The 13,216-nt window shown below is 40.5% G+C and overlaps 1 protein-coding gene across 2 annotated transcripts in view; it reads right to left on the bottom strand.

Moving 5' to 3' along the window:
- The window catches only part of ERBB4 (erb-b2 receptor tyrosine kinase 4), a 1,172,496-nt gene that overhangs the window by 629,106 nt on the left and 530,174 nt on the right, over nucleotides 1-13,216 (bottom strand). The gene's annotated exons all lie outside the window — the stretch shown is intronic.

The raw sequence follows: 13,216 nt of genomic DNA on the forward strand, positions 1-13,216 counted from the left end.
TGGTTCAGCGGCCAGCTTTATTGACTCTGAGTACGCCATTAGACTGGGTATTCCAATTTTTTCTCTTCCTACACCTATCCATGTCATGGCTATTGACGCCACTCCCCTGGTAGGTGGTATGGTGAGGTCATGTACCTCAGAGATTTCTTTAACATGAGGGTGTGCCACTCTGAGAAATGCTTCCCTCTTAGTCCTGGACAACTTACCGGTCGAGGTGGTACTAGGGTTGCCTTGGCTCAGATTACACAACACCACTATTGATTGGTCCAGGAGGGAGTTGGTGAAATGGGGACCTAAGTGTGACTCGTGCTTGTCTGTGGTACAAGCTGGGGTCTCAGTAGAATCTGATATATTACCCACGGTCATTAGGGAATATTCTGATGTGTTCTCATCACCTACCCCGGAGGTCTACCACCCCATAGACCTTATGATTGCGCCAGAGAGTAGTAGAAGGTGCCAGGTTTCCTAGGGGCGTATTTATAATCTCTCTAATCCCTAACACAAGGCCATGGAGGATTATATTAAGGAAAGCCTCAGTAAGGGGCATATTAGACCTTCTGTCTCTCATATGGGAGCGGGGGTTTTCTTCGTTAAGAAGAAGGTGGTGGTCTTAGGCCTTGTATCGATTACCGGAAATTGAATAAGATCACTATCCAGATAGATACTCTCTCCCATTGATTCCGGATTTATTTAACCGGGTTCTGGAGCAACCTGATTTTCTAAGAGTTGACCTGAAAGGGGTATATAATCTAATCCGAATAAAGGAGGTAGACGAATGGAAGACGGCGTTCAATACTCCGGCAGGACACTTTGATTATCAGGGTTATGCCTTTTGGACTCAGCAATGCCCCAGCTGTTGATAGTTTTTAGGTAAATTTGTCATTGTCTATCTTGACAACATTTTGATATTTTCTCCTGATTTCAAATCTCATGTGTCTCATGTTATAAAAGTATTAGAGGTGTTGAGGGAGAATCAGTTGTCCGCTAAAGAGAAATGTGTCTTTGGTGTACAGGAGATACTGTTTCTAGGGCATGTCCTGACCCCTCACGCCTTCAAGATGGATCTTGGTAGGTACTAGCTATTAAGGAATGGGTAAGGCCTTCATCCTTAAATGCCTTACAACGGTTCTTAGGTTTTGCCAATTTATTCAAATTTATTAAGAATTTTTCAGTAATTGCTAAACCGTTGACCGACCTCACTAAGAAAGGGGCGGATTTGGAGAACTGATCTACTGAGGCCATTACTTCGTTTGAAACACTAAAAAAGGCATTCAGTAGCGCTCCCATTCTGATCCAGCCAGATCAGGAGAGACCTTTATTGTGGTGGTGGATGTGTCTGAGGACGGCGCTGGAGCAGTCCTTTCACTAGGTCCTGCTAGTCTAACTAACCTGAGACCGTGTGGCATTCTTTTCCAGAAAATTTTCTTTCACCGAGAGAAACTATGACATAGGGAATCGGGAGTTGCTGGCCATTAAGTGGGCATTTGAGTAGTGGAGGCATTTTCTGAGGGGTAAGGCATTGTGTAACTGTTTTCACGGACCATAAGAACCTTAGTTTCCCGAATCTGCGAAGAGGTTGAATCTCCGTCAGGCTAGATGGGCACTGTTTTTACTCGTTTTGAATTCTCCATTACTTTCAGGCCTGGAAGTACAAATGTGAAGGCTGATGCATATCTCGGAGCTTCCATGCTTTTCAGCATACAGAGGCACCGCCTGAATCCTACCAGCAAATATCTTCCGTAGCAGCCTTAACCCAAGATATCTAAGCTCTCATTAAGGCAGAACAACATCTGGCACCGGCAACCACCCCAACAGATAAGTTGTTTGTCCCCATACAATTTGTCTCCAGCTGTTGGGTGAGGGTCATGATTCTGCCTTTTGTGGACATCCTGGTTTTGAGGGCACTAGAGAGCTGGTTTCTAGATCTTATTGGTGGCCCACTCTATTTAGGGATGTCAAGTCCTACGTGTCAGCCTGTGAGGTTTGTGCTAGGTCTGAGACACCTAGGACTCGCCCTGCTGGTAACCTACGACCCCTACCCATTCCCAGTAGACCCTGGTCCATATCTCGATGGACTTTTTTACTGACCTGCCGCCGGCGGAGGGTAAGACTGTGGTTTGGGTAGTGAGCAATAGGTTTAGCAAGATAGTTCATTTCATTCTTCTGTCTAAACTCCCGAATGCCAAGACCCTGGCGTCTATTTTTGTGAATGAAATTGTACGGTTACATGGTATCCCGAAAAATATTGTATCTGACAGGGGTGTGTCTGTCTTCCCAGCACATATCCTAAGTTAGGGACTGCCGTCTAGTTGTCCCCTGTCATTAGGACTTGCGAGGCAAGTAACCAGGGCCAGGGGTGAGGGTGGAGCGCAGTGGTCATTATCCTCCCCCCTGTGTGTAGTGTACGTGACCGTCACAGTAGTGAATGGTGTAAAAATGCAAAAAAACTATTTTGCGACTTTTTGAAGCCAGAATTCTGAAGTGAAAGCCTAATAAATCTGCTCCAATATATTTTGGACACGAGACAGAAAGCACATTTTCACATAAAATTTCACATATTTCACCAGCCACAGGGGAATTACTAGGTGAAAAAAACATCCGGGGGCTGGGCCCCTGATGTTTTGTCCCAGTCCCTGAATGTCCTACCTGCCAGACAGATACAACTGAATTTCCATCCTCAGGAGGGCAATACAATTGAATCTAATGCCCTGCAAAACCTGAAGGACCTGTGATGACATCACAGGTCATGTGATCAGTGCTAAACAAAGTAGCTGAAAAGGACCTGCGATGATGTCACCAGGCAGCTGGGGAGGGAGTTATGTTATTTACATGGGACTGTATGTTGAAGGTAGCTGGGGAGGGGGTAATGTTATTTATGTGGGACTGTATATTGGAGGGGAAACAAAAAAAGTGACCCAGGGTGTCCCATGGAAGGGTGAAGGACAGTACCCCACCCAATGCAACCACAAGGTACACACCAAAAGTATAACTCGGCAAAAGCTCCCAAGTAAAACAGCAGAAACACAGAGAAAAGGAGCTCATAGTACCAAAAGAATAATAAATTTTATTAAAGCATGATTAAAAATGACATAAATAGAGAAAGCAAATAAGTGATGCCGTTAAACATGGTAAGACAAGAGCGGAGGACAGAAAAAGAAAAGCGCCACCCCAGGAGGGAATCACACGGATCAAAAAATAGATGCAATATGTCTATAAAGCATGAGAATCAATGCTGGGTACAATACCCAACCCATGCGAGAATAATAAGACCAATGAGTGCCAGGTGAGACAGTGGTCGACACAAACACTCCCAATGGCAGTAAAAGGTGTGCAGATGCTAATAACAATGGAAATATGCTGCAGACCAAGCATGAAAGACCTGGTGTAAATAAACAACAAGGTCAAGTGGCCTAAGGAGAGCCACTTGACGCCGAAACGCGCGTTGGGGTAGCGCCACCCTGGGTCTCGTTGCACACGGTCCACTTCAGGTGAGCTCTGGTCCTCCGCTACTCTCCTTAGGCCACTTGACCTTGTTGTTTATTTACACCAGGTCTTTCATGCTTGGTCTGCAGCATATTTCCATCGTTATTAGCATCTGCACACCTTTTACTGCCATTGGAGTGTTTGTGTCGACCACTGTCTCACCTGGCACTCATTGGTCTTATTATTCTCGCATGGGTTGGGTATTGTACCCAGCATTGATTCTCATGCTTTATAGACATATTGCATCTATTTTTTGATCCGTGTGCTTCCCTCCCGGGGTGGCGCTTTTCTTTTTCTGTCCTCAGCTCTTGTCTTACCATGTTTAACGGCATCACTTATTTGCTTTCTCTATTTATGTCATTTTAATCATGCTTTAATAAAATTTATTATTCTTTTGGTACTATGAGCTCCTTTTCTCTGTGTTTCTGCTGTATATTGGAGGGGGCAGGAGAGATGGTGTGATGTTATTTACATTGGACTGTATTTTGTAGGGGGCTGTAGATAGAGAGGGATGTTATTTACATGGGACTGTATATTGGAGGGTGCTGGAGAGATGGTGTGATGGTATTTACATGGGACTCTATGGCAGAGAAGAGAAATTTTATTTACATGGGACTCCATGGTGGATGGGCTGAAGAATTATGATTTCTGAGGACAGTAAACAGAGGAATACAACTACAGGGGGAACTGCAGGGGGCGATAAAAATACTAGGGGCACTGTGGGAGCATTATAACAGTAGGGGGTGATATAAATACTGGGGCACTTCAGATTGAGCATTATAACAGTAGGGGGAATTATAAATACTGGGGGCACTGTGGGGTCATTTTAAATCCAGGGGACATTTGGCATTCTTATTACTACTGGAGGCTCTATAGGAAGGACTTATAGTTCCGCATTATTTCTACTAAGAGCATTATGGGGGGACTTATTACTACTGAGGGGTCAGTATAGATCTTTATTACAATTTGGGGAACAGCAGGGGGGCTTATTTCTACTGGGGGCTCTGTAAGGGCACTTTTAATACTGGAGGGCTCTTCTACTAATGGAGGCACTCTTGGGAGCATTATCACTGTTGGGGGCACTGTAAGGGGCAGTATTACTAATGAGGGAATTACTATTTGTGGGACTATGATGAGTACTATTACTATGGGGGCACTAATTTTTCTTCAGGATAATATTTGGAGGTACAGAAAAGTGAGGAAGCTAATATGTCTGTGTGTCACACTCTGCAGAGACAAGGCACAGCTGAGAGAAGTTGTCCGGACGGAATGGAGAAGATGATAACAAAGAAGATCTACATCATCATAGGGAGACGTCACCTGGGAGGCACTGGATGTGAGAGGTATGTGCTGCTGTATAGCTGTATAGCAAGCACAGTAAAAATGTCTTCAGTGCTAGTGTTTGCAGGAAAGGGGGGTGGAGTTAGGGGTTGGTTGGTCGACTTAGAGAATTGGGCCATATGCATTGGGGCTTGGACCCTGGATCTTTTGAGACCCTAGCAACGCCCCTGACCAGCCAACAAGGCAAAATAGGCTCCTGTAGAAGATTCGAATTTCAAATTTTTATCACGAATATAGGTACTTCGAAAATTCGCGAATATTTCGAATATAGTTATATATATTCGTAATTTCGAATATTCAAATTATTATTTTTTTTTCCGATTTTTATTTATTTATATTTTATCAGTACACATGATCCCTCACTGCTTCTAGCTTGTGGGCCAATAAGAAGGCTGCAATATACTTGACTTTAGGAGTAGTAGTGTTTGCGAATTTTGCTCTATATTCGTTTTTTTTTTTGAATATTCGCTATATTGCCATATATTCTTGTTTTAGAATATTACGAATATTCGAAAAAACTAAGTTATGGCAATACAGAGAATATTCGAAAAAAATCGAATAGAGCAATTTAGCTAATACACCCTGTACAGAATTATTAGGCAAATGAGTATTTTGACCACATCATCCTCTTTATGCATGTTGTCTTACTCCAAGCTGTATAGGCTCGAAAGCCTACTACCAATTAAGCATATTAGGTGATGTGCATCTCTGTAATGAGAAGGGGTGTGGTCTAATGACATCAACACCCTATATAAGGTGTGCATAATTATTAGGCAACTTCCTTTCCTTTGGCAAAATGGGTCAAAAGAAGGACTTGACAGGCTCAGAAAAGTCAAAAATAGTGAGATATCTTGCAGAGGGATGCAGCACTCTTAAAATTGCAAAGCTTCTGAAGCGTGATCATCGAACAATCAAGCGTTTCATTCAAAATAGTCAACAGGGTCGCAAGAAGCGTGTGAAAAACCAAGGCGCAAAATAACTGCCCATGAACTGAGAAAAGTCAAGCGTGCAGCTGCCAAGATGCCACTTGCCACCAGTTTGGCCATATTTCAGAGCTGCAACATCACTGGAGTGCCCAAAAGCACAAGGTGTGCAATACTCAGAGACATGGCCAAGGTAAGAAAGGCTGAAAGACGACCACCACTGAACAAGACACACAAGCTGAAACGTCAAGACTGGGCCAAGAAATATCTCAAGACTGATTTTTCTAAGGTTTTATGGACTGATGAAATGAGAGTGAGTCTTGATGGGCCAGATGGATGGGCCCGTGGCTGGATTGGTAAAGGGCAGAGAGCTCCAGTCCGACTCAGACGCCAGCAAGGTGGAGGTGGAGTACTGGTTTGGGCTGGTATCATCAAGATGAGCTTGTGGGGCCTTTTCGGGTTGAGGATGGAGTCAAGCTCAACTCCCAGTCCTACTGCCAGTTTCTGGAAGACACCTTCTTCAAGCAGTGGTACAGGAAGAAGTCTGCATCCTTCAAGAAAAACATGATTTTCATGCAGGACAATGCTCCATCACACGCGTCCAAGTACTCCACAGCGTGGCTGGCAAGAAAGGGTATAAAAGAAGAAAATCTAATGACATGGCCTCCTTGTTCACCTGATCTGAACCCCATTGAGAACCTGTGGTCCATCATCAAATGTGAGATTTACAAGGAGGGAAAACAGTACACCTCTCTGAACAGTGTCTGGGAGGCTGTGGTTGCTGCTGCACGCAATGTTGATGGTGAACAGATCAAAACACTGACAGAATCCATGGATGGCAGGCTTTTGAGTGTCCTTGCAAAGAAAGGTGGCTATATTGGTCACTGATTTGTTTTTGTTTTGTTTTTGAATGTCAGAAATGTATATTTGTGAATGTTGAGATGTTATATTGGTTTCACTGGTAAAAATAAATAATTGAAATGGGTATATATTTGTTTTTTGTTAAGTTGCCTAATAATTATGCACAGTAATAGTCACCTGCACACACAGCGATCCCCCTAAAATAGCTAAAACTAAAAACAAACTAAAAACTACTTCCAAAAATATTCAGCTTTGATATTAATGAGTTTTTTGGGTTCATTGAGAACATGGTTGTTGTTCAATAATAAAATTAATCCTCAAAAATACAACTTGCCTAATAATTCTGCACTCCCTGTATAGTGCTATAATCTTTTTTGTCTAATAGTTGTAAGTTGAAAAATTCGCAATAAAAAATTTGAATCCGAAAATTCGAATTCCGAAAATTTGCATTACCTTTCCGATTTTTTGAGTAAAAAAAAAATCGTGAATTTTTGAATTTGCAACAAAAATTCTACAAAATATTCGCGAAATATCGCGAATTCGAATATGACCCCTGCCGCTCATCACTAGTCATAAATATCCTGTGCCTGGTATTGCTGCTCAGCTCCCCAGTATGGCTCAGCTGCAATACCAGGCACAGCCTATACAACCTCAAGAATCTCAGTCTAAAAACATTCTGCAGATGCATAAAAAAGAGAAAACTCAGTGCCATAACAACAGTGGAAGCCAATGAATGCTCCACTTGCATAAATCTACTTTCATGAATCTCCATGCAGGTGCTTGACTGCATTGTGATTGGCTGGCAGACCCCGTCCGATTTACAATGTCTGATAACAGCGCTGGGGCAGTTCTCACTGTCAGATCCATGTCCTTCAATATTTAACTTCAATTTTCTTTGTTCTCCCATCTTGAGTGGAACAATACGTTAATTACCCGGTGAAGCGTTATAATTACTCTAACGGCTTTGCTCTTGGTTATAATTACTGCACCAACACTTTCTTTCTCATATGCTCCAATCTATACCTATTATACTGTCACCGTGAAGACACATTAACATTATAATACTGTATAATTAACTGATGAGCAATTAAATTATTCCACCACTCTTGCTTCTCTTCCCATAGTAGAAGCTTCCAGGCTCTGTTATCTTCTTCTCTCCTCTGATTTCCTTTTAAAGAATATTTCCCTCCCTTTAAAGCAGGAAGCTTCATTTAATCTTTTCTTTGTAAATCAACTGAAATGTGTTTAAGTGTTTTCCGCTTATTTATTTGGTTTTTCTTCGAGCTAACTTAAAAGCTCTCCGAGCATAAAATGTTGCACATGTGCTGTAGTACTTGGCGCTAGTGATTGTATGGTATACTGGTTCTCCTGGACTTCCATAATTTGCACAGCAACACCACTTACCTTGCAACTGGGATTGAAAATAAATGTGTATAAAAGATTATGCACTCTTTGTTACCATACAAACCATAGAAACCTAGAAGATTGAAGATAGAGAAACAGACCACTTGGTCTGGTAGGAAGTGCTGACTTTTCAAACAAACAGAATTTTTCTAACTGTATGTACCCAACCTACCTGAAATTGGTATTAACTTGAATATACTACAGTATATACTTAAAAGGATTTTTGGGACTTAGATATTAATGATATATCCTCAGGACAGGCCATCAATATCAGATTGGTGGTGGTCTGACATCCAGCATGTCCACTGATCAGCTGTTTCGGACAGCCACCGGTGCCAAAAACAATACAATGGACAAAAGGCTCTGTTCATTTTGTAGCTTCCAGTGCACAGTGGACAGAGCCTTCTGCTTCCTGCTTTGTCCTCTAGATAGATTCCAGCGTTGGTGGCTGCCCATAACAGCTGATTGGTGGGGATGTTGAGGATGGGGTGCTTGACAGTAGGTCATCAATATCTAAGTCCTGGAGCAATCCTTTAAACTTTATTAACAATTTTGAGCTTTTTTCTCTGTGCAGCCTCGAGATTCTCTAGTAACAGGCTCTGTATTTTTATTGTTTTAATCAGGCGGCTCAGTTGACAGCTTATTATCTGTGATCTCTGACCTCCTAAACACTCAATATAGCTCTATTCTTATCTTACTGATAAGAATGTGGCTTAAATAAGTGTGTATGACCTTTTAGTAATTTAGAAATAAGGTTTATTAGATGACCTGCACAAAGTGAAAGTAAGATTCTCACAGCTAGACAAACAGTTAAACCTTTGTGACAGAATGTCTCAATATTTTTAATAAAGACCAATTGAAGAAATTATTTTTAGCCAAAAACAAGTACAATGCAATCTAAAGGTACACATAGCCTTTAACTGATCCAAATCCACATAGAAAACCATGAAAACGAGTATGCAAAAAAACTGAAAATGGGTATATGATAAATCACTTTGTAAAGTGGACAAGACAAGGTGCACTGTATTTGGCATACATATCTGCACATTCTGTTCATTATGGCGTCATTCTAATTTACCGTATGTTATTTTGATGTAGTCCATCATTCATGCCATCTTACATTTTCAACCTTATGTGGGTCACTAATTGTAATATTTTAAGATGGACTCTGCATGTGGTCCAACATCTGGTCAGATTTAATGAGATTCTACTAATGTAAGCTAAACAGATGTTTTCAACTTGACTGTTCTACTGTGTGGAGAAATTGCCCAAAAGTGTAATTGTTAAGTGGTCTTGTCATAAAAGATCATGAGAATCCCTAGTAATGATGAATAATAAGCTCTAACCATGCTGCAGGAATACTGACTCTTAAATTGATCCAAATGTACAGTGAATCCTGCCATTGGGCAAATGCTATATGTTGGCATCAGAAATATCGGAGACTTAATTAGATATTTTTCATAACTTTTCTGTGGTATATCTATGCTGCCCTATTGACTCCGACTGTAAGGTTTTCTCTTGTAAAATCACCAAAGATTAAATAGATATATTTATTTTTTGTATTTTTGTCTGTATATCTAAATAATGAATATTCTATGCATACTGATTAAAAATGTAATATATACAGTATATTATTTATGCACTTATATAGCGCTGCTATATTCTGCAGCACTTTATAGACATTAGTATCAAGCTGTCCCCAATGGGCTCACAATCTAAGCTCCCTAACAGTATGTCTTTGTAGTATAGGAGGAAACCAGAATACCCAGAGAAAACAGACAAACATGGGGAGAACATACAAACTCCATGCAGATGTTGTCCTTGGTTGGATTCGAATCTAGGACCCCAGTGCTAATCACTAAGCCACCATGCTGCATATACAGTGGATATAAAATGTCTACACACCCCTGTTAAAATGTCAGGTTTCTGTGCTGTAAAAAAATGAGACAAAGATAAATCATTTCTGAACTTTTTCCACCTTTAATGTGACCTATAAACTGTACCACTCAATTGAAAAACTCAATGAAATCTTTGAGGTGGAGGGAAGAGAACAAAAAAAAAACTAAAATAATGTGGTTGCATAAGTGTGCACACCCTCTAATAACTGGGGATGTAGCTGTGTTCAGAATTAAGCAATCACATTCAAAATCATGTTAAATAGGAGTCAGCATACACCTGCCATCATTTAAAGTGCCTCTGATTAACCCCAAATAAAGTTCAGCTGCTCTAGTTGGTCTTTCCTGAAATTTTCTTAGTCGCATCCCACAGCAAAAGCCATGATCCACAGAGCGTTTCCAAAGCATCAGAGGGATCTCATTGTTGAAAGGTATCAGTCAGGAGAAGGGTACAAAAGAATTTCCAAGGCATTATATATACCATGGAACACAGTGAAGACATCATCAAGTGGAGAAAATATGGCACAACAGTGACATTACCAAGAACTGGGCGTCCCTCCAAAATTGATGAAAAGACGAGAAGAAAACTGGGAGGCTACCAAGAGGCCTACAGCAAAATTAAAGGAGCTGCAGGAATATTTAGCAAGTACTGGCTGTGTGGTACATGTGACAACAATCTCTTACGAAGAAAAACATCCAAGCCAGGTTACATTTTGCAAAAACACATCTGAAGTCTCCCAAAAGCATGTGAGAAAAGGTGTTATGGTCTAATGAAACCAAGGTTGAACTTTTTGGCCATAATTCCAAAAGATATGTTTGGCGCAAAAACAACACTGCACATCATCAAAAAAAACACCATACCCACAGTGAAGCATGGTGGTGGCAGCATCATGCTTTGGGGCTGTTTTTCTTCAGCTGGAACTGGGGCCTTAGTTAAGCTAGAGGGAAATATGAACAGTTCCAAATACCAGACAATATTGGCACAAAACCTTCAGGCTTCTGCTAGAAAGCTGAGCATGAAGAGGAACTTCATCTTTCAGCATGACAACGACCCAAAGCATACATCCAAATCAACAAAGGAATGGCTTCACTAGAAGAAGATTAAAGTTTGGGAATGGCCCAGCCAGAGCCCAGACCTGAATCCGATTGAAAATCTGTGGGGTGATCTGAAGAGGGCTGTGCACAGGAGATGCCTTCGCAATCTGACAGATTTGGATAGTTTTTGCAAAGAAGAGTGGGCAAATCTTGCCAAGTCAAAATGTGCCATGCTGATAGACTCATACCCAGAAAGACTGAGTGCTGTAATAAAATCAAAAGGTGCTTCAACAAAGTATTAGTTTAAGGGTACTGCACACTTATGCAACCATATTATTATTTTTTTCTCTGCCTAAAAGATTTCAGTTTGTTTTTCAAGTTGTACAGTTTATAGGTCACATTAAAGGTGGAAAAAGTTCAGAAATGATTTATCTTTGTCTAATTTTTTTACATCACAGAAACCTGACATTTTAACAGGGGTGTGTAGACTTTTTATATCCACTGTATCTTGGCACCTCTGTATATTTTGGGTTGTCCCGGCTCCCCTAATATATTGCTCTAAATTACTACTCCTGAACTAGACTGCTCACGAGTAGCCTGACCATATGTAATGACATTATTGGACCAACCCTTTCACTTGAAGGGAATCTAATACTTATAGTGATATATATTATAGTTGTTTAGCCTGTTTTTAAATTGTGATTGCAGATTTTTTAAATTCTGTTTTATGTACATAATTATGGGAACAGCCATCTTACCCTTAACATGATGTTATCTATATAAAGATGGTACCTTTCATTGTAATCCTGCCTATGAGGATAATGAAATGACTACTGAATATGAAATATGCAGGATTTAAATATCTTTTTAAAAAAAAAATATATATATATACAGTAAAGACCAAAAGTTTGGACACACCTTCTCATTCAAAGAGTTTTCTTTATTTTCATGACTATGAAGGCATCAAAACGATAAATTAACACATGTGGAATTATATACATAACAAACAAGTGTGAAACAACTGAAAATATGTCATATTCTAGGTTCTTCAAAGTAGCCACCTTTTGCTTTGATTACTGCTTTGCACACTCTTGGCATTCTCTTGATGAGCTTCAAGAGGTAGTCCCCTGAAATGGTCTTCCCACAGTCTTGAAGGAGTTCCCAGAGATGCTTAGCACTTGTTGGCCCTTTTGCCTTCACTCTGCGGTCCAGCTCACCCCAAACCATCTCGATTGGGTTCAGGTCCGGTGACTGTGGAGGCCAGGTCATCTGGCGCAGCACCCCATCACTCTCCTTCATGGTCAAATAGCCCTTACTTTCAAAGTTTTCCCAATTTTTAGGCTGACTGACTGACCTTCATTTCTTAAAGTAATGATGGCCACTCGTTTTTCTTTACTTAGCTGCTTTTTTCTTGCCATAATACTAATTCTAACAGTCTATTCAGTAGGACTATCAGCTGTGTATCCACCTGACTTCTCCTCAACGCAACTGATGGTCCCAACCCCATTTATAAGGCAAGAAATCCCACTTATTAAACCTGACAGGGCACACCTGTGAAGTGAAAACCATTTCAGGGGACTACCTCTTGAAGCTCATCAAGAGAATGCCAAGAGTGTGCAAAGCAGTAATCAAAGCAAAAGGTGGCTACTTTGAAGAACCTAGAATATGACATATTTTCAGTTGTTTCACACTTGTTTGTTATGTATATAATTCCACATGTGTTAATTCATAGTTTTGATGCCTTTAGTGTGAATCTACAATTTTTATAGTCATGAAAACAAAGAAAACTCTTTGAATGAGGTGTGTCCAAACTTTTGGTCTGTACTGTATATATATATATATATATATATCTATCATGAATATATATATTAAATGGATACTTTCCCTTTAATGCTACATTGGAAATTGTAACTGAAAATTTGACCTAGTATTCACTCATCTATACAACATGAGGGCCAAGAGTAGTGATCTAGAAATGAGTCATGCAAAAACAGAGTTGTGTCATTAAAAGGGACTTGTAATTTCTCCTGAAGTCTGTATAAGCAACTATTTGCATCCCCATTGGAAAAACAATTCTGGAACATCTCTTCTTATGATTCTGTGTTGTACCATTCCTTTATTATTCCTGCTAGACATTATGAATGAATTACAAGCAGTCTGCGGTGAAGATCCAGATGGGTGTTACCAGTTACCCCAGCACAGTCTAGCACTGATTGGATAGTCTCATTCTGTGCAGGGACACCTTACTCTGAACTAGTAACAACCATCTGGATC

Source organism: Bufo bufo, chromosome 7, assembly GCF_905171765.1.
Source record: "Bufo bufo chromosome 7, aBufBuf1.1, whole genome shotgun sequence".
Taxonomy (NCBI): domain Eukaryota; kingdom Metazoa; phylum Chordata; class Amphibia; order Anura; family Bufonidae; genus Bufo; species Bufo bufo.